We start from the raw sequence: 23,667 nt of genomic DNA, 5'->3' as shown, positions 1-23,667 counted from the left end.
CACTCCAACCTCCGTCTCCCAGGTTCAAGCAATTCTTATGCCTCAGCCTCCTGAGTAGCTAAGATTATGAGTGTGTGCCACCACACTGCCTGGCTAATTTTTGTAGTTTTGTAGAGATGAGTTTTTGCCATGTTGGCCAGGTCCGTCTCAAACTCCCGGCCTCAACTGATCTGCCTACCTCAGCCTCTCAAGGTGCTGGGATTACAGGCGTGGGCCACTGTACCCAGTCAATAATCTGATCTTTTTAAATGGGCAAAAGATCTAAACAGACTTTTCTTAAAAGAAGACATACATATGGCCAACAGGTATGTGAACAAATGCTCAACATCACTAACCGTTGAAGAAATGCAAATCAAAACTGCAATTATTTATCACCTCAATCCAGTGAAAATGGCTTTTATCAGAAAGACAGGAAATAATAGATGCTGGAGAGGATGTGGAGAAAGGGGAACACTTCTACACTGTTGGTGGGAATGTAATTTAGTACAGTCACTATGGAGAACAGTACAGAGTTTCCTCAAAAAACTAAAATTAGAACTACCATATAATCCAGCAATCCTACTACTGGTATATATCCAAAAAAAGGAAATTAGTATATTGAGGAGGTATCTACACTCCCATGTTTATTGTAGCACTATTCATGAGAGCCAAAATATAAAGTCAATCTAAGTGTCCATCAATACACGAATGGATAAAGACACCGTGATCCATATACACAATGGAATATTATACAACCACTAAAAAGAATGAAATCCTGTCATTTGCAACAACATGAATGGAACTAGAGGACATTATGTTAAATGGAATAAGCCAGGTACAGAAAGACAAATGTCGCACGTTCACACTCATATGTGGAGGTTAAAAAATAATTGAACCCATGGAGATACAAAGTAGAATGACGGTTACCAAAGGCAGGGATGTGTATGGGGGAGGTGGGGTAAGAGGAATTGGTTAATGGGCACAAATATACAGTTACATAGAAGGAGTAAGATTTAGCGTTTGGTAGCAAAATAAGGTGATTATAGTTAACAATAACTTATTCATATTTCAAAAAACCTAAAAGAGTAAAATTGGAATATTCCCAACACAAAGAAATGATAAATGCTTGAGATGATAGATATCCTATTACCTTGACTTGATCATTACATATTGTATACTTCTATCAAAATATCACACGTGGCTGGGCGTGGTGGCTCATGCCTGTAATTCCAGCACTTTGGGAGGCTGAGGCGGGCGGATCACCTGAAGTCAGGAATTCAAGACCAGCCTGGCCAACATGACAAAACCCCGTCTCTACTAAAACTACAAAAATTAGCTGGCCATGGTTGCAGGCACCTGTAATCCCAGGTACTCAGGAGGCTGAGGCAGGAGAATCGCTTGAACCTGGGAGGTGGAGGTCGCAGTGAGCTGAGACTATGTCATTTCACTCCAGCCTGGGTGACAGAGAGAGACTGTCTCAAAAGAAAAAAAAAAGTCACAGATACCCCATAAATATATACAACTATTATGTAATCCAAGAAAAACCTAAAAATTAAAAAAGAGTAAGTTAAAAGGGAAAATAATTCCTTCTTGTTTCTTAAAAAGGAACACTATTAACTAAATATCTCTCAAATATAGGTAACCAATTCAACCGAGATTTGTTGGCTAAACCTCACATGAAACCTGCCTTAAAGTTAACCTCATAAAACCCTTCATCAAGCATCCATACACACACTCACACACATTTACTTCCAAGAAGCACTGATGAATAAGGCTGATTTTTACTGACATTTTCATGGAGTGATGGAATAATAGTGGTTTCCATCCTACATGATACAGCAAAATCTTCTAAACATCCTCTTCAAAAATCGGTGCTGAATATCTTCCATATCCCCTTCAGATCCTATCTCTCTCCACCCTTCTCCACTCTACCTGTGCCTTAGGAGGTTGACCTGCACTGACTACATCACTGGGCTTCCTGTCTGTGGTCAATGGCAAATTATAGCAGGAGCAAGAGCCAGGTGAGAGGTTGAGATACCCTGGCCTGTACCCTGCAGGGTTGTCCTGGGTCATCTTCATCCCACCACAGAGGTTTCATCCCTTGTAGGCAGCCTTCTCATCACAGGCCTTGCTGACTCTAGCTTTTGAACAAGTCCTGCCCTTCAGATCTAGGAATGACAATGATGTCTTTTTCTTATTAGTGCAGAGATTCCACAGTATCTCTTACAGTTTTCCCACATGCTGCGCCTTCACAGTCCTTTTATTAAACTCTCTTCAAATTACCCTAATTTGGATGTGCCATCTCTTCTTTGCCAGAACTATTGACTGATACAATATCACTATTTCCCCCAAAGCTTGACTGTCTAAAGGACTTGTCACATCTCTGTGTATCTCTCAGCCTCTCCCATCTCATCCCCATAGAGTTTTTCTCAGAGTGTGTGCCATATACTGACCTCAATCTGCAAGTCCACCTAGAAGATTCAACAAAAATAAAATCTGATTATTAGCTTAAGGTACAACCATAGCCTCTTCCTCAAATATTGTTCTGGGAAGACTCAGTGTATTTGACTGTAGTTTCTTCTGGTTAAGGAGACTGTAATATTTTCTTGAGGCACCTAGGGTCTCCCCGACTCATAATCTGCTCACCCTCCAAATCTCCCACTCTCTTACAGGGTAGAGTGTGTGACTATTTCTGAATGTCTGTTTATTCTACTGTCTAGCCCTATCTGGCTAGCTTCGGCAAAACCTTCAGAAGTGTCAACTGGGGAAGGTATACCTGCCATGCTGGTACGGTGGACAGCGCCTGACAGCGCCTGGATTCAAGAGGGAGGAGGGGAGCAGAGTTTGGAGCCAGGCTCCCTGTCATGCTTTTTTCATCTGACACTTTAGTGTCTCCTCAGTGTTCCCAACACCTATGTGCAGCATTGAAGGGAATACCTTTCCTCCAGATTTCTAACTCCTGTAAATGTAGAAAGATGGTAATGTAAAGAGACCAGTGCATGCTGTCATAAAATGCATTGCATCCTCACCCTAACCTCTTGCCATAACCAAGACAAATGATCCTATCATTATATTTCAAACTCCCGAAGTCCAAAGGAGGCTTAATTTGATTGTGAAGTTGTTCCATCGGTACTCGCTCTTCTAGATATATGTTTTTGATGATTACCAAGGGCTCAATAACTTCACGTCAAGGATGTGATCTCTGGCAAAGGTCTTGGACTGGCGGTGAAGAGCAAGCCAATTCCAAGTCTCCTCCAGCATCCTGCTCCACAAGAGGTTCAGATGCAAGACGCTGAGCCATATACCCAGGGCCTTTCCTGAGTCAGCCAGGTAGCTACTGATAACTGAGAATTCTGTTGGTCGGTGACATCTGCTAAGGTTTGGAAGCATTGTTGAGCCACACATCACCCCTATACTAACCTGCTTTAGCTGATCTCAACTTTTGAAACTGTGTTGCCCAGCACCTTCTTGCAAGTCTTGCTGCTAATGTTTCTCCAATCTAAACATATGTGCAGAGCAAATCACTGTTTCCTGTTGACAAGCTTCTCAAACAAACTGGATAACTGGAACAAGCGCCTCTCTCAGCTTCTGCTGCATTATCTCTAAACATTGTGCTGTAAACACAGTCCCTTTTGCAAGTCCTTAAAACAGAACCTGTAAACTCCGCTTCATTTCTCTGCTTCTAAGACTTGCCATCTACATGTCTCTGAATGTTTTAACCATGACTCAGAGCCATCTGCTCTGCCTACCACCACACCTCTTGAAAACCATAGGAGTTTAGTTTCTGATACCAGGTTCCAGATTCATGGTTCTATTCATGAGTCCAAAGCTACCTTGATGGTTTACCCCACAGCTGAGCATTTTAGCAGAGGATTCCAGGTCTCAGTTGCCTTTGGATATTAGTTGACACATTAATGATTATTAGGGAAATCCCATGTCTCACCACAGGCGCACTGTTGATGTGTAAGTCTTCAGGACTAAATTCAGAGACTCAGATCCCATTCATGCCACTTAATAGCCAAGTGGTCAGTCTGTTTCTGACCAGTCTTTTAGCTTATCTGAGCCTCAGTTCACTCATAAAAAAATGGAAGAGCAGCCAGGCGCAGTGATGGCTCAGGACTGTAATCCCAGCACTCTGGGAGGCCAAGGCAGGCAGATAGCTTGAGCTCAGTAATTTGAGGCAGCCTGGGCCATGGTGAAACCTTGTCTCTACCAAAAATACAATAAAAAGTAATCAGGCTTGGTGGCCTGCTTATAGTCCCAGCTACTCAGGAGGCTGAAGTGAGAGGAACGCTTGAGCCCGGGAGGCGGAGGTTGCAGTGAGCTGTGATCACACCACTGCACTGCACTCCAGCCTGGTTGACAGAGTGAGACCCTGTCTCAAAAAAAAAAAATAAAAATTAAAAATTAAAAATAAAATTAGAGAGCTGAACTAAATCAGGGAAGATAAACAATCTTCATCACATGTGGCATTTCTATTTGAGTAGTAATGGTTATCCACAATAATATATTGAGAAAGATTTGAGAGTCAAGTTTAGGCTTGGTGGAGAAGACTATTGGATGGGGAAGGGTCAGCAGCCATACTATGTATTTGCTTCTCCTGGACTAGATGATTTCTAAATCCCCCTTCAAAACAAAAATATGAGGGTACCAAAGATTTCTTCAATAACTGACCCAGAGCCATGAGCCCACTGGTCCATCTACAGATGGGCCTATTAGCTAATAAGCCATTTTGCATTTATTGGCCTGCAGAATTCAGAAATACCAGCCAAGAGATCAGGCAGTGCTATCCTAGTCACTGTGTAATTCCTTCCAGGGATGTTTTTGCCCTTGTCAGTATCTATGAAGAGCAATCTTATCTATCTTCTTGTGGTTACAGTAAACATAACCACAAGACAACTATATCATTTGACATGTTAGAAATGGATACAAACTATACTTTTATATTTGAAATATAGGGATTGATGTCTGCAAAGAGAATGTGTGCTTTCATTTAAAACCGTGATTTTAAATACACTTGTTTTTTAATATTAATGGCAAAATACTAAACCCAAAATAACTACTTCTTAATTTTTGTCCTTTTTTTCCTGCTAGTAAAACATATGTACAATATGTGAAATATTTTACCCTGGGCTGTAAATGGGGAAGGGTGTAACTAACATTTCCTTTTCAGTCTGAAAATTTACAGGAATGCACTAGGACATCTGTATGGAATTAGCAGAGCTGATTCTATAGATTCATGTGACTCACCAGTTCTAGTTTCTGTGCTTCTGAGACCAGCATTTTTTCTTTTTTATTTAATAAAAATAAGACTTGTCTACATTATGGGTAACATAATTAAACCAGGATAACATAAATTTGTTTAAATATAAACTCCAAACCATCAAGTTGTTTCATATGTTTGCATTCACTTATCAAATATGATCTCCTAAGATATCTTTCATTGGGCTAAACACCAAAACAAGCAAACAGATTCTGAAAATAAAAAGACAGCATTCTGGGATTTCAAAGTTGACAAATGAAGCATTCCTATGTAATAAAATGATTTCATCTTGGAATTATCTTTTGCTATTTAGTTTATGAACTCTACGTGATCCAAGCTTACATTTCATAAAAGTGTAAATATATTTAACATAGATCACTTTTGCTTCATTACTCATGCTATTAGATTTTAAACCTTGAACCATAAGTCCTTGTGTGACTCCACTGGGAAATCCCTCATGGTGTTAACATTTTTTTACACTCAAATGCTTGTTTACTTCATTTTCTCACTTTTTAACATATTAAAGTTCCAATGTATTACAGCAGCTTTTACATTTGTCTAGATAAGCCACAGAAAAGACTAACATAATTTAGGAAAGAGGCACAGAAGATAGTGCATGGTATCAGAATTCATGAGAAAGGGAGTACTGGATTGTTTTCTAATTTTCATCCAAAGTGACAGATGATCTCTCTTCCATCATTAAAACATACAGTTAATACACAAGTAAGAAGTCATCTATAAGCAAGTGCAAACTAATTACAGTCTTAAGAAAGGGTTTTTTTTTTTTCTCTTCCTCCAACTCTTTTACTTTTTTGAGCTTAAAAACAACAACAACAAAAAACACAACCAAAAGAACTGACAAGAGGAAGATAAAAACCCAGTATCACCCAGAGACCGAGCGGCATGGGATGAGGCACAAGTGGGGCCTCGCTGGATCTGTGGAGCAAGGTGGTGGAAAGTCCCAAGGCCTTTGGGCATCTGGGGTCTGCAGAAGGCGAGGAAGTCACTTAAAAAAATACATATACTATACACATCTATACAAAGTGTCCCATGTTGGGGGAGTGAGGCGAGGTCATGGGAGCTGGCCCACTTTCTCCTCGGACCAGCCTCCTTACGGCCTCACTAGCTTGGCCAGCACAGCGACCCCTGCAGCTAGCAGTCTTCTTCTGTGGAGTGAGCGGAACGGAACAATTTAGTTCCAGTTCCAACCTATAGTGGGCAGAGGTTGGCGGAAAGGCTTGTTTTTTTTTTTTTTTTTTCTAAGTATTTATGATAGTGGGAAAATAGTAAAGAAATTAGCCTATATAGATAATATAGAGTAGATATATTTTTAGATGCATTTTTCTAGAGAAAGAAGAAAAGTTATATTCTAGGTAATGCGACACATACAGAAGTTTGGAGATGGGACAGTAATAGCGTGACTGTAGAGATTCATGTTAGTGATTAATGATGATGATAACGGCTATAATTGAACAGTAATATTCAGGACTATAAAAAATCTGATTTGTTTGACAGAGCAGAAAATCTAAGCCAAAGGAATTCCCAAATACTAGATATGGCAGTCAGTATCTTTAGTATAATCCAAAAAAGTTAGGGCTTTATTTTAGAAGCTGTAAAGCTCATCTCTGAGCTGGGAGTGAAGAATATAACTTGTTTAATCTGGTTCTCTATAAAAATGTATCTATATAAACGTGGGACTTACTATGAAATGAGGTTGCTGAGGAGGCTAGGTAGAGTATCCAGTTTGGGGGAAAGTGAATTTGAAATAAGGCCAAAAAAAAGGAGAGTTAAGAAACTGAAAATTCTGCAAAGCAATGTTTAGGCAAGAGAGAGAAAAACAGAAGCATGATGGTTGTCACTCTAGGGAAATCAATGATAGTCTGTTTTTATATCCGTTCCAAGGTAATTATAAAAAATCATTGCATGAAAGAAGGTCACAATGTTTCAAGATCATTTTTTCAATGACAAAATAAACAAATCTAGTGAACACTAAAGGTTGCAGCCACGTCTATGTTGTTCTTTTGAAACACTAAAAGAATTAAATTTTTAAAATTATTCAATAAAACTTTAAAAAATCAACTTAACCATAATAAAATCACGAAAAAGGTAAAGGTGCAAGTATAAGAAAAATTTACAGAAAAGGATTTTACCTGCTTTATATATTCAGGAAAGACAGACATTCAAGAAACAAGTTCCTTTAGAATGAACACGCTTTAAAAGAATTGCTTACATTTCTCTTCGTAGTGAAAAATGAGTCATTCTACATTTGAAAGGGAAAACCTTCTTATTTATAAAAGGCTTCCTCATCCAAGAATCTTAAATGTACTATGGCAATTGGCTTCAAAATATCTACCCCATAAATTGCTTAATATAGTTTAAAGATGGGAAATTTGAAACTGTAGGATTTTACTTTCCTGAGATTTTCACTATTTCGGAAGGATGAAGGAAAGGAAGACAGAAATAAAACGAAAATGAGAGCTGTGAAAAAGAAATTCAAACAAACCCATAATAAAAAAATTGTGGAAAAATTAAAGATATAAGTCTTTTACCACTCACATGTATTTTAGTTTTTTCTAAGGAAATACAATTTATTAAATCAACTGAGAAATTCCTTTGGGAGATGGGGAAAAAAGCAAAAGTCGCTTATTATTCATTTGTCCTTTTTCAGTATATAATGAGGGTTTTTATTATATTTACATGGTTCAGAAAAAAATAAAAAAATTTCCTGCATATTGCGCTAGTTTAATAATGAAACACTGGTTTGGAAAAGGCATGCAAAGATAAAAGAATATAAAAGTATAGTATTTTAAAGTTTTCTCATATGACAAAAGGTTTGGCTTCTTTAAATAAATTAGATGACTTAGAAAGTGGAAAATATGCATTTTCTTGATGAATGTTTTAGTAATACCAAAGTTAATGTTATAATATATGCCTATATTGAAGAAGACTAATATATCCTTAAAAAGCTTACCCTTGCTTCTACCAGTTACAGGAAGAGGCTAAAATAGAAATTTCATGTGTTTCCTTTAAAAGCAACATTCAGCAGTTCAATATTTAGAGAGTGATAACAATGACTATATTCATATTTAATGTAATTATTTAAATTCTGGATGGAAGAATTTTTCCACATTAGGAAGTCTTTTCAGACAGTACTTATCAAATATACAAAATTTAAAAGATTATGTCTTTTCATTCAGTGATAACTGCTTATTTTTAAAGTACTCATTTGAAAAAGTGGAAATACATCCTTAACTACAGTTACAAAATCAGTCAACTTACATTTTTTATTTTGTACTGAAATAACATAAGTAAACTTATTAAATTTTAAATTTTCCATTGGTATAATCAAATAAATAGCAAAACTATCATATCTGCTATATATTGCTCTAGTATTTAGTGGCATTTTAATAACATATGAATGAAAACTTACAAATTATCTTTTAGAGATGAAAAACAGGGATGGGCACCATGGCTCACGCCTGTAATCCCAGCACTTTGGGAGGCCAAGGTGGGCAGATCACCTGAGGTCAGGAGTTTAAGACCAGTGTGGTCAAATGATGAAATTCCATCTCTACTAAAAATACAAATATTAGCTGGGTGTGGTGGCAGGCACCTGCAATCTCAGCTACTTGGGAGGCTGAAATAGAAGAATCGTTTGAAGCTGGGAGGCGGAAATTGCAGTGAGCTGAGACCACACCATTGCACTCCAGCCTGGGCAACAAAAACGAAAATCTGTCTCAAAAAAAAAAAAGAAATGAAAAACAATGAATTATTGGCAATATCTAAAAATTAAATGTAAAATGTATTTTTCAATGGCAAGATCTTTGATAAACAAGATTTACAAAATTATTTATAATTAAATAAGATTTTTTATTTAAAAAATATAAATTGAAAATATTCAGACATATCAAAAAGGAAATATTCTTAAAAAAGTATAACAATACTAAAACTATTTGATAAAAAATCTTGCTCAAAAATATATTTGGAAGATACCATAAAACTTTCATGAACAATGACAAATAATAACTTAAGTGAAGATATACTTCTCATTCTGGAATGAGAAGAATAAATTTTATAAAGATGCTAATTCTTCCAAAATTATTTGCTGGAATAATGCAATTTCTGTAGAAGTCAATGCAATTCTCGAGTTCATCCATAATGATAAACAGATAGAATTAGGGCAGTGGATATTTACTCTTTGGGTTCACCCAGCATTCATTTCCTCCCTGTTGTTAGTGTTTTCGCTCCTTCCACAAATAACTTATGTACTCCAAGGGAAGCTCACTTCACCCAGGCCAACAGTAGTCCACAGCTGGCTTAAACCAATCAGCTACCCCCACTTGCTTCCCGAGTGATTGCTTCAGGAAGAGTTCTGTGCTCTAGTTCAGAAGAATGCACATTTTACTAGGTGCTTCAGAGGAAAAAAAAAAAAAGAAAAAGTCCTTATTCTTCTTTAGATGTTAGTTAGCTGGGACATTCTCGCTCGACTCTCTGTTTGGCACAGGTCATCTGCTAGAACAGTGCCTGACACCGAGTAGACTTTCACAAAGGTGGTGTCTCAACCAATTAGAACACTGTTGCCCTTCCAGTGAAGCTATCCAAAAGGAAATATGAGCACACATCAAGAGAAATCATAGAGAAATGAAAAGTCTGTGCAAACAATGCCTTCTAACCAACTCCTCTATAGTGGATGTTTGTCGTTTCTGCCTGCCCAGCATATTTTGAACTCCTTCTTTAGATTTTAATAGTCCCCTATGTTACAAATCTTCCCTTGCCAATATAGAAACAAAACTACCTTTCCTAAGTTCCTTTGCCCCAAGCATAAAGAAACATGACTTCATTTCTGCAATCATACACAGCCATAAGATGATTGAGTTGGAACAGAACTACATAAGGAAACAGGAAAGGGTGGGTATCTCTTCAGAGGGTAGCAATAGAGTTAAGTAGAGTAGTTAAACAGAGGTAGCCTGATCTGAAGGTGGCAGTGGTGAAGAAAATCAGTAGCTTTAGAGAATGACTCTGGGAGATTTTTCCTGAGCCTCAGCCTTTGTTCCTCCAGACCTTCCAATGATTATGTATGCTTTCTCCTATCCTTCCATAAACATCTTATTTGCTTTCTCCTATCCTTCCATAAACATCTTATTATTGAAACAAGTACAGTGAATTATGTTGCCACTGCTTAGAACCATTACCAATACACAACCCTACTTCTGTGTTCTTGTTATTTTTTAACCCACTATTGACTGCAAGTTCTGTTACTTACAGCTTAATTGATTCCAAGGTAGCAAAGACAACTTGGAAAAAAAAGATGAAGGAAAGCTAGAACTAGTGCCAGCAGGTATTAAACATATTATAAGTATCTGAAAATATCACCTAGAGAGGGAATACCATCAGAGGAAATCAGTTGCCAGGTCCATTCAAGAGCAAGCAAGAGACTGAGATTGGTAAATAAGGAGATGGGAAGAAAGTAAGAATGCAGTGTTATAAGAACACAGCCAGAAGCATTTTACAAGAAGGAGGGAGTAATTAACTATTTCAAAGGTTGGGACTGAGTTAAATGAAATGATTAAATGGCTATGAGTAAAATGAATGCAGAATCACCTCCACTGGATTTGGCAACTTAGCATTCACTTTTTGACCCAGAAATGAGTACTTTTTGCCTACTGGTCAGGAGAAACTTTGGTTGGCATAGTCTTAAGAAGAAATAGGGGGACTCCGACTTGGTTGCAGCTTCAGCAGAGCTCTGGACCCACAGGATCCTGTGGGTTCACTGCCACTAGTTCTCCCTGAGGAACAAGTCAGTGAGGAAATGACACTGCAGCCATGGCTTTTGAAGACAGAAGAGACACTTGTGAACTATGGGTGGCAACTCACCAAACTAGAACTATCTAACCAGTGGCATGGCGAAATCCCTGGAGAAGGTTTGTGTTGACTTGATTGGAGGTACACAGGAAAAACTGAAAGTGAAGGGTCAGATCAAAGAATCAAAGAATCGCTACAAGAAAAATTTCTTTCAGTGAATGCTCTAACCATTGGGATGGCTTCAGATGAGAATCCCCAAGCACTCATTAACTTTAACAGTTCCTTGGAAACTAAGCAGATTACTTCATCAGTATTGAACCAGGAGTAGAGGTTGAGGTCGTCATTGCAGGTACTTAAGTCAACTAGCTTAATCAGTTGATATCAGTACCTAAATAAATAAATAGAGGATGAGACAGTAACAGCAGCAAAAGGTCCCAAAGAATTATCACAAAAACTGGAATGAGACACAAAGGCTAAAGAGAATTGTTTATTTAAGATAATAGATAACTTAAGAATGCTGGTGTACTGATAAGGAAAAGAGGGAAGCGTTTGAAGAGTGAATTCATTCGCTAAGCTGGAGGTGATGTGATCCAAAGGATAAAGTGGAGGATTTGGCCTCTGGGTAGAAAGTGGACATTTCTTCCCATTAGCAAGAGGTGAAGTAAAGAAGTTCAAGTGGAGACAGATTACTAGATTGGGTAGTGATTTTGAAAATGTAGGTGCTCTTGTCTTATTTCTTTTATCATTTCGATGAAGTATAAGTGAGATCATCAGCTGATACAAGAAGAAATGTGAAGAGAACAGAGAAAACATTAAATATTTGTGGTGACAGTGAACTTACACAGCTATAGAACATTTTCATCACTGCAGGAAGTCCCGTTGGGCTGCACTATTCCAGAGCAATGTGTGGCCACGACGTGAGCAGCTGAGGTAGGATGGATGTAATTATGATTGGAAATGAGGAAGGCCAGGAAGCTGGAGGCCAGGGTGTCGAATATATTATTAACATGGATGTTGTTCCAGGAGAATTATGGCAGCAGTAGAACTGAAGAGGAAGAGATTGATTTAGGAGTTCTCAAGACTTCAATAAATGACAGGGAGTGACGAGGAATTAGAAAATCACACTAAGAAGGAACATTGAAAGATACAGTCAAATGGTGTATGAGCATCAAAGGAGCCGTGGGCTTTGAAGACTGAGGTGGAGATGTTTCGATAGTAGCAAGGAGGCACAAGGAGGGCATTTACACACATATTGCCCCGAAGGTTCATGAGGTATGGAAAAAACAAACAAGCGGCCTCTACTGAAGAGGACTGCCAAGAAACTTGTGTCAGAGAAAGTCCCCAGTGATTTTTTTTTTAAATCTAAAAAAAAAAAGCCACAGTGTATAATTGTTATAAAAGTAGACAGAGTAGGCCGGGGTGAGATGGCTCATGCCTGTAATCCCAGCACTTTGGGAGGCTGAGGCAGGTGGATCACCTGAGGTCAGGAGTTCGAGGCCAGTCTGGCCAACATGGCAAAACCCCATCTCTACTAAAAATACAAAAAATCAGCCAGACACTGTGGCATGCGCCTGTAATCCCAGCCACTCGAGAGGCTAAGGCAGAAGAATTGCTTGAACCCAGGAGGTGGAGGTTGTGGTAAGCCGATATCATGCCACTGCACTCCAGTCTGGGTGACAGAGTGAGAATCCATCTCAAAAAAAAGTAGAGTAGTGTACTTCATGTATATAATTCTAAAACAACACACAAATCATTAAGAAAGGGTAGTATATCTAATAATTAGTGCTGGGCACTCAAGTTACTAAATATCAGAATGATTATTAATTACAGGATGTCAAAATATAGAAGAAAAAACAAATTTCTAGTTAGGAAAATGCTTCCTATGTTATGAAAAAATCTGGCAGAAAAATTAGCCAACAACTGACAGATTAAAAAAAATGGGCCGGGCGCGGTGGCTCAAGCCTGTAATCCCAGCACTTTGGGAGGCCGAGACGGGTGGATCATGACGTCAGGAGATCGAGACCATCCTGGCTAACACGGTGAAACCCCGTCTCTACTAAAAAAACACAAAAAAACTAGCCGGGCGAGGTGGCGGGCGCCTGTAGTCCCAGCTACTCGGGAGGCTGAGGCAGGAGAATGGCGTAAACGTGGGAGGTGGAGCTTGCAGTGAGCCGAGATCACGCCACTGCACTCCAGCCCGGGCGACAGAGCGAGACTCCGTCTCAAAAAAAAAAAAATGTAAGTAAGAAAGAAAACAACTTAAAAATGAAAGATGAATCAAACAAGGAAAAAATTTTCAAACAACAGAAAAAAACACCCAGAAAGGAATAAACTCACAACAGTGAAAAGAACAGGAAGAAAGTGTTGATCCAATGAAGCGAACATTCAGCAAATTTAAACAGGGAACTCTACAAGGAACAATATTTGATTACTAGTAGTTTCAGAGATGTGGAAATGAAAAGATAAAGGAAAATGAAATAATCAAAGAATTGAAGAACAACACTGTTCTCGAAATGAAAGGAATCCATGAAATGCTTGCTATAATGAATGAAAAAAGACCCTTCCTTAGGAAATTTCAGAACCCCAAGGAATAAATAAAGATCATCTCATTTTTAAGAAAGAAAGGAAAAACAAAGAGCCAGCTCACTGGCAAAGGCATGAGAATCAGACTGGCGTTAACCTCATCAGTGCACTAATAGCAAACAAAAAAGCAATTAAAAGGTCGAGGCTAGGGGGGCAGCAAACAAACTAGACATCTTGCCCATAAAAGTTACCAAACAATTGCAGATCAGAATATATACATTTTCAGAATTTCAGAGCATAGCAGAAAGTTGTTGGCTCATTTAAATTTGTTAGTGTTTTGTTTTGGCTGTTCATCATCCAGCCTTCTTCCATTTTTACGGAATATTCCTCGTGTATGCAGTATTGGTTGGACTTGATTCAACACCTTCAAATATGGAAGATAAAAGAATAAATCCTCCCCTAGAGGCAATATGGGCTGGGATCTAAATTCTGCCACTGAACGCTGTTATCCAGGATTTTGAATCCAAAGTCAATGTTATAAGAATGAAGGGGCAGAAATAACTTACTAATGGTAGCTACAATAACATCTAGTGGTGACAAAAGGCCTATTCCTGCTAAAAGATAGTGTTCACATTTCCTGCTAGAGTCTGCTTGCTTCTTGAACATTGTTCTATAATTTTTATCACATTTGTGAGCTATCCAAGTTCCTTTTAATAGATTCCTTTCCTGTTTAGGATAGATACTCAGTTTCTTCTGTTTGCAACTAAGCATCTTAGCTTATTCTATAAATAAATCAGATTCCAGGAAACAAACTTTCAGTAATCAGTAAGAAAATCTGGCCTAGCTGGAGATGAAGGTAAATAGCTAATCATATTGTTTACCTGTGATCCACTGCCCTCAGAGGGCAAGACTTTAAACAGTATGAAGGGTGTGGGGAATTCAAGAACTGCCAGCTGGTGTGGCTACTTCTGAAAGTCTCAGGTATGTTAAAAGAAAGGAATACCTTAATCAGATCCCCAAGTTCTCAGTGAAAGGTAAAAATGCAACTTAAGGAATGCCTATCACTTTGCTAAAATAATCTCTCATCTCTTAAAGCCACAGAGCTATAAAAGCCAATGAACAAATTTGAGATTTAACCATGAAAATAGCTGATATACAATGTCGATTAAAGTCACCACTTAGTCAAGTCTTAATAAAGGTTCATGTATCACAGAAATGGAATTCCGTCTTCAGTTTGGAGAGAATATATGTGATTCTAATTGCTTGCTATGCTTATAAACAAACCACAATGGTGGTCCTTGCTAAATAAAGTTCAGATGCCAGAAATCCCTTGGTACATAGCTTAAAGAATGGAAAAAGATATATGACATAAAAATTAATTTTAAGAAATCTAGAGTGGTTTTATTAATCAGATCAATTAGATTTCAAGACAAGAATTACTACCAGACATAAAAGTGGACACTTAATTTGATTATAGCAAAAGAGAAAAGTTTTAAAAGTCATAAGATTGGAAAGGAAGAAATGAAATTGTCTTTTACCACAGATGATATGGTTAGATAGGTAAAAGGTCATATATTTACCAAAACCTGGCAGAACTATTAAATAAGAGGGTGAAGGATCAACATTAAAAAAATCACTTTTATTTTTATATCTTAAGGATCTCAGAGTTAGGGTTGTCCCAGAGAAACAGAACCAGTAGGATATACATAAAGACATTTACTGCAAGAAATTGGCTTACATGATTGTTGAGGTTGGCTAGGTAAATCGGAAATTCACAGGACAGGATCAGTAAGGCAGGCTGAAACACTGTGGCAGGAACTGAAGCTTTGGTCCACAAGAGGAATTTCTTTTTCCTCAAGGAAATCTCAGTTCTACTCTTAAAGCCTTTCAACAGATTGGATCAGGCCTACCCAGATTAGCAAGCATAATCTCCTTTCACTGAAAGTAAACTGATTATAGATGTTAATCAAGTCTACAAAATACCTTTATAGTAACACACAGATTAGTGATTGACTAAGAGCCAAATTGACACACAAAATTGCCCATCACATTAAACAACAAATAATTGGAAAATAAAATGAACAATACCATTTTCAATAGCATCAAAAAATCATAAAATACCCAGGTTAAATTTAACAAAATATATTCAAGACCCCTACACTGAAAATGACATTACTCAGAAAAGTTAATGAAGAGATAAAGAAATAAATCTCTCATGTCCATGTGTTGTCAGATTCAAAGACTCAATACTGATAAAATGTCTACTCTTCTAAACTTGATCAACAAATTCAGTGCAAGCCCAATCAAAATCCCATCAGATCTTTCTCTAGAATTTGATAAACTGGTTCTAAAATTTACATGAAATGTAACAGACCTAAAATAGCCAAAAGTTTTGAAAGAGAACAAAGCGAACTCTAATTGCTTTCAAACTTACTATAATGCTTCAGTAATCAAGACACTGTGGTACTGATCTTTGACAAAGCTGTCAAAGCCATTCAACAGGGAAAGGAAAGTCCTTTCAACAAACAGTGCTGAAACTGATATATATGGTCAGATATATCTTTAGATGTCTACAGCGATCTATATATATACACATATATATAGCCATTTATAGATATATATATAGACATATAGAGATATATGTGTACATATATTTGTATACACACACACATATACATATAAAAATATGAACCTAGACCCATTCCTTACATTCTACACAAAATTAACTTGAAATATATCATAGACCAAATTATAAAAGCAAAAATATTCAGGAAGAAAACATGGGTTAAGTAAAAATTTCTTAACTAGGAATCATTATCCATAAAATAGAAAAGGTAGACTATGAAATATTCATGAAAATATAAGTCTCTTTTATATTCATGAAATATATTTTATATTCATGAAAATATAACTCTCTGCTCATCCAAAGACACCATTAAGAAAACATATGGAAACTGCAGGCTGGGAGAAAATATTTGTAATATCTATATCTGATAAAGACTTGTATCCAAGGGAGAGAGAGAGGTTTCCTCGAATATACTTGTCTTGATCCCTTGCAGTAAACGTAATCCATAGTCTGAACTCCCCAACACACACACACAATGTAATAGATGTGAGAAAAGTTTTTTAAGTTATTCTAAGACTTTCAAACAAAGAAAGGTGAAGCAACACACAAAAGTTGCATCTGCACTAGGAAAAAATGTGGAATATGGGAAAGTTTAATTTAGATGTCCCTATGTTGGCAGGAAACTAAAAGAAAGCCATTAGTCACTGCTAGCTATAAGAATCTGAGAAATGTTGCCCTGAAGCTGGGTACATTACTGTACTGAATAAAATGAGTGTTAAGGAAATAAATAAATAGGGAAGAATGGACACTGGGTAGGCTACTAGTAATGTATGTCACAAATGGCAAATTTTATCTAGAGGAAAGATAGCTAAAGAGAAAGAAATATCCATAGGAAGTTTTCATATTGTGGAAGAACATAATGAAAACATGAACCTAATAAAATCAGAGAACCTGATAAATGAGATGATAAAACTGCAGTGTGAAATGAAAAGGAAAATCGCAGAACTAAGAAATAAGTTGAAGGGAGGGCACGGTGCTCAGGACTGTATTCCTAGCACTTTGGGAGGCGGAGACAGGCTGATTGCTTGAGCCCAGGAGTTAGCGACCAACCTTTTCTCCACAACCTTGGCAGCATTTGTTATTTTTTGACTTTTTAATAGTAGCCATACTGACTGATGTGAGATAGTATCTCATTGTGGTTCTGATTTGGATTTCTCCAATGATTGATTTTGAGTTCAATGTCAGTCCTCTGTATATGGTTAGCCAGTTATCTCAGCATCATTTATTGCATAGGGAATACTTTTCTTATTGCTTGTTTTTTCAGGTTTATTGAAGATCAGATAGTTGTAGGTGTGCTGCCTTATTTCCGGGTTCTTTATTCTGTTCCATTGGTTTATGCATCTGTTCTTGTACCAGTATCATGCTGTTTTGGTTACTGTAGTTCTGCAGCATAGTTTGAAGTTGGGTATAATCATGCCTCCAGCTTTGTTCTTTTTGCTTAGGAGAACCTTGACTATTTAGGCTTTTTTTTTTTTTTTTTGGTTCCATATAATTTTAAAGTAGTTTTTCTAGTTCTTTGAAGAATGTCAATGGTAGTTTAATGGGAATAGCATTTAATCTATAAATCTATAAATTACTTTGGACAGTAGGGCGATTTTAGCAATATTGATTCTTCCTATCCAAGAATATGGGATGTTTTTCCATGTGTTTGTATCATCCCTGATTTCTTTGAACAGTGATCTATAGTTCTCCTTGTAAAGAACTTTCACCTCCCTAGTTAGCTGTATTCCTAGGTATTTTATTCTTTTATGGGAGTCGTGAATGGGAGTTTGTTCATGATTTGAATCTTGGCTTGATTGTTGGTGTATAGGAATGCTAGCACTTTTTACACATTAATTTTTTATCCTGAGACTTTACTGAAAGTGCTTATCAGCTTAAGAAGCTTTTGGGCTAAGATGATGGGGTGTTCTAGATATAGTTTCATGTCATCTGCAAATAGGGATAGCTTGACTTCCTCTCTTCCTATTTGAATGCCTTTTATTTCTTTCTCTTGCCTGACTGCTCTGACCAGAACTTTGAATACTATATTGAATAGGAGTGATGAGAGAGGGCATCCTTGTCTTGTGCCATTTTTCAAGGGTAATGCTTTCAGTTTTTGCCATTCAGTATGATGTTGGCTGTGTTTGTCATAGATGGCTCTTATTATTTTGAGGTATGTTCCTTCAATACTGTATTTACTAAAAGTTTTTAACACGAAGAGATGTTGAATTTTATTGAAAGCCTTTTCTGTATCTATAAAGATAACCATGTAGTTTCTGTCTTTAGTTCTGCTTATGTGATGAATCACATTTGTTGATTTGCATATGTTGAACTAGCCTTGCATCCCAGGGATGAAGCTTACTTGATCGTGGTGGATAAGTTTTTTCATGTGCTGCTGGATTCAGTTTGCCAGTATTTTACTGAGGATTTTTGCATTGGTGTTCATCAAGAATATTGGCCTGAAGTTTTTTGTTGTTGTTGTATTTCTGCCAGGTTTTGATATCAGGATGATGCTGGCCCCATAGAATGAGTTAGGGAGGAGTCCCTCCTTTTCAATTTTTTGGGAATGTTTTCAGTAAGAATCATAATAGCTCTTTGTATACCTGATTAAAATCAGCTGTGAATCCATCTGGTCCTGGGCTTTTTTGGTTGGTAGGCTATTTATTACTGTCCCAATTTCAGAACTCATTATTGGTCTGTTCAGAGATTCAGTTTCTTTCTGGTTCAATCTTGGGAGGGTGTATGTGTCCAGGAATTTATCCATTTCTTCTAGATTTTCTAGTTTACTTGCATAGAGTTGTGAATAATATTCTCTGATGGTTGTTTGTATTTCTGTGTGGTCAGTGGTAATAGCCCCCTTATCATTTCTGATTGTGCTTATGTAAATCTTCTCTCTTTTCCTCTTTATTAGTCTAGCTAGTGGTCTATTTTATCAGTTTTTTTAAAAAATCAGCTCCTGGATTCATTGATCTTCTGAGTGGTTTTTTGTGTCTCTATATCTTTCAATTCAGCTCTGATTTAGGTTATTTCTTATCTTCTGCTAGCTTTGGGGTTTGTTTGCTATTGGTTCTCTAGTTCTTTTAGTTTTGATGTTAGGTTGTTAGCTTGAGACCTTTCTAATCTTTTGATGTGGGCATTTAGTGCTATGAATTTGCTTCTTATCACTGTCTTAGCTGTGTCCCAAAGATTCTGGTACATTGTATCTTTGTTCTCAGTATTTTCAAATAACTTCTTGATTTCTACCTTAATTTCATAACTTACCCAAAAGTCATTCAGGAGCAGGTTATTTGATTTCCATTTAATTCTATGGTTTTGAGTGAATTTCTTAATCTGTAATTCTAATTTGATAGTTCTATGGTCTGAGAGACTGTTTGTTAACATTTCAGTTCTTTTGCATTTGCTGAGGAGTGTTTTACTTCCAATTATGAGATTGACTTCAGAGTAAGTGCCATGTGGTGATGAGAATGTATATTCCATTGGTTTGGGGTGGACAGTTCTGTAGATATCTATCAGGTCCATTTGGTTCAGTGCTGAGTTCAGGTCCTAAATACCTTTGTTAATTTTCTGCCTCAGTGATCTAATACTGCCAGTGAGGTGTTGAAGTTTCCCACTATTATTGTGTAGAAGTCTAAGTCTCTTTGAAGGTTTCTAAAAACTTGCTTTATGAATCTGAGTGCTCCTGTGTTGGGTGCATATATATTTTAGACAGTTAGATAGTTAGGTCTTCTTATTGAATTGAACCTTTTACCATTATGTAATGCCCTTCTTTGTCTTCTTTGATCTTTGTTGGTTTAAAGACTGCTTGTTTGAAATTAGGATTGCCATCCCTGCTTTGTTCTGTTTTCTATTTGCTTGGTCAATTTTTCTCCATCCCTTTATTTTGAGTTTATGTGTGTCACTGCATGTGAGATGGGTCTCCTGAAGACAGCATACCAATGGGTCTTGGTTCTTTATCCAGCTTGCCACTCTGAGTCTTTTAATGGAGGCATTTAGCCCATTTACATTTGAGGTTAGTAGTGATATGTGTGGATTTGATCGTGTAATCATGATATTAGCTGCTTATTTTGCAGATTTTTTTAAGTGGTTGCTTTATAACGTCAATGGTCAGTGTACTTCAGTGATTTTTTCTTTTTTCTTGGTTCAAGTGATTCTCCTGCCTCAGCCTCCCAAGTAGCTGGGATTACAGGCGTGGGCCACCACATCTGGCTAATTTTTTGTATTTTTAGTAGAGACGGGGTTTCACCATGTTGGTCAGGCTGGCCTAGGACTCCTAACCTCAAATGATCTACCCACCTTGGCCTTCCAAAATGCTGGGATTATAGGCATGAGCCACCACACCTGGCCTTTAGCAGGTTTTTGTAGTGGCTGGTAACAGTCTTTCCTTTCCATATTTAGTGCTTCCTTCAGGAGCTCTTGTAAGGCAGATCTGGTGGTAATGAATTCCCTCAGCATTAACTTCTCTGAAAAGGATCTTATTTCTCTTTTGCTTGTGAAGTTTAGTTTGACCAGATATGAAATCCTGGGTTGGAATCTTTTAAGAACGTTTAATATTGGTTCTCAATTTTTTCTGACTTTTAGGGTTTCTGCTGAGAGGTTCACTGTTAGTCTGATGAACTTCCCTTTGTAGGTAACCTGGCCTTTCTCTCTGGCTGCCTTTAACATATTTTCTTTCGTTTTGACCTTGAAGAATCTGATGATTTTGTGTCTTGGGAATGATCTTCTCATGGAGTATCTCACTGGGGTTCTCTACATTTTCTGAATTTGAATGTTGGTCTTTCTATCTAGGTTGGAGAAGTTCTCATGGATGATATCCTGAAATATGTTTTCCAAATTGATTCCATTCTCCCCATCTCTTTAAGTTACACCAATTAGTCACAGATCTGGTCTCTTTACACAATCCCATATTTCTCAGAGGTTTTACTCATTCCTTTTCACTATTTTTTCTCTATTCTTGTCTGCCTGTCTTATTTCAGAAAGACAGTCTTCAAGCTCTGCAATTCTTTCATCCACTTGGTCTATTAGGCTATTAATACTTGAGATTGCATTATGAAATCCTTGTATAGTGTTCTTCAGCTCTATCAAGCTGGTTACATTCTTTTCTGTACTGGCTATATTGTCTGTCAGCTCCTGCAATGTTAAATCATGACTTTTAGCTTCCTCACACTGGGTTACAACATGCTTCTTTAGCTCAGTGAAGGTTATTTTTATCTGAATCTACTTCTGTCATTTCAGCCCTCTCAACCTCAGCCCAGTTCTGAACCCTTGCTGGAGAGACAGGTGCGGTCATTTGGAGGAAAAAAAGGCACTCTGGCTTCTTGAGTTTTCTGCTCTCTGTGCTGATTCTTCTCATCTTTGTGGGCTTATCTACCTTCAAACCTTTAAGGCTGTGGACCTTTGCATGGCTTTATTTTATTTTTTTCTTTTAACAGTCTGGCCACTTTTCAGTGGGGCTGGTACAGTTTGCTGAGGGTCTGCTCCAGTACCTAGTCAGCTTAGATTTTCCAGTACCTGGAGGTATCACCAGTGAAGGCTGCAAAACAGCAAAGATGGCAGCCTGCTGCTTCCTCTGAGAGCTCTATCCCAGGGAGGTACAGATGCGTTGCTGGCCTGAACACACCAGTAGGAAGTGGATGGAGATGATGGTTGGGAGGTCTCACCCCAGTTAAGAGTAACGGGATAGTGGATATGCTTAAAGAAGCAGTCTGGCCACACTTTTTAAGAGAAGCTGTGCTGTGCTGGGGTACCACTTCTGCTCAGTTGGCTTGGGTTCTCCAAATACTGGGGGCTAGAATGACTGAGTTGCCCAAACAGCAAAGATGGTGGCCTATCCCTCCCCACTGGGAACTCCATCCCATAGATAATTCAAATCTCTGCTGGCCAGAAAACACCAGTTGGAGGTGGTTGGAGGCTTTAGCTGGGAGGTTCCACCTAGTGAGGAGGAACAGAATCAGGGACCCACTTAAAGAAGCAGTCTAGCCACACTTTAGTGGAGCAGCTGTGCTGTGCTGGTGTACCACTTCGGCTCAGATGGTTTGGACTCTCCCAAGACCACAGGCTGGAATGTTTAAGTCACTCAAACAGCAAAGATGGCAGCCCGCCCTACCCCCAGAAACTCCATCCCAGGTAGGCACAACACTGTTGTTGGTGGCTGGCAGGAATTCCAAGCCAGTGAGTCCTATCCTGTCAGGTGTTGTAGAAGTGGGGCCGACAGACCATTGCTGCTTGGCCCCCTGGAATCAGCTGCTTTCCTAGGGGTATGTACAGAATTGTAACTTCCCACTTTGCTGGAGTTGCGGTTACTTTTGCTGGGAAGCCTGGAGCCAGAGTATGTAAAGCAGCTGCTCTGCCAAAACTCCATGTAGCTCTGTGTGTCAGAATGAAGGACCTGGTGGAGCTGGTTCACAAGGGGATCTTCTGACCCAAGGGTTGCAAAGATCTGCAGGAGATGCATAGTTTCCTGGGGTTGCACTACACTCACTGCTTCCCTGGGCAGAGGAGGTTCCGTTGACTTGGCTCTGTGTTGCTTTTAGGTGGACTGCTGTTTTGCCTTGCTTTTCTCCATTGTCCATGGGTCAAGTTGTTTCCTTGATTAGTCCCAGTGTGAGTACCTGGATGTTGCAGTTGAAGATGCTGTATTTACTTGCACCTTTTGTTCCTCTCTGTGAGAGCCACACGCCACAGCTGCTTCCAGTCAGCCATCTTGGCCATGCAGCCCCGTTTTCTTACCTTTCTTAATGAAAAATCAATAACCATTTCAAGATGAATAAATCAACAAATAGTAGTCTAAGTTGTATATTGTATGTAGTCATAAGGGAAATCACCAGAACTAAAAATAACACTGCAGCTAACAAATTCAGAAGGTGAGAAGGATAAAAGAGGTAGAAGAAAGTGTAGTGAGCTAATTGTCTAATCTTTTGTAGGAGACATAAACAAAAGCTAAAGCGGCTATAGCAAGAAGTGGTGATTAGATAAAATATATCAACTGACAAATGTTTCCACAGCAACATATAAGAAGAGAATATAAGCCTTACAAATTATAAGAAGGAAAGTGCACACTGCATACACTGAACCAAAGTAATGGTAAGAAATTTCATGAATAAAATACAAAAATAAAAAACAAAGGAAGTATTTAAAACAAAAAAACCATAACATTGGATGAAAAAATTAAAACCAATTATATTTTTGACACCTAATGTAAATAGGATATATTCACAGAAAGATGACCAGATTGGGTAAAAAATAAATAATATTTCATAGATGAAAAATATGTTGCATATACAAGAAGCATAAAGAGCTAAAAGACTCAGATTGTATAGAAGAAAAAGAGACATAACAAGGAAATAGTAACAAAAAGAAACCTCAGATAGAAATACCAGTATCACAAAGACTAAACCAAAGCAAATAATCACAAGATAGTCCATTGTGTAAATATAAGATGTACAATTTACTATGAGAATGTAGTTGCCATAAATATGTACATAAATAGTAAAATATA

The sequence above is a fragment of the Theropithecus gelada genome, chromosome 6 (assembly GCF_003255815.1).
Source record: "Theropithecus gelada isolate Dixy chromosome 6, Tgel_1.0, whole genome shotgun sequence".
In the NCBI taxonomy this organism is placed as follows: Eukaryota; Metazoa; Chordata; class Mammalia; order Primates; family Cercopithecidae; genus Theropithecus; species Theropithecus gelada.
The sequence above is the reverse complement of the archived record's forward strand: the minus strand, read 5'-3'. Positions refer to the sequence as shown.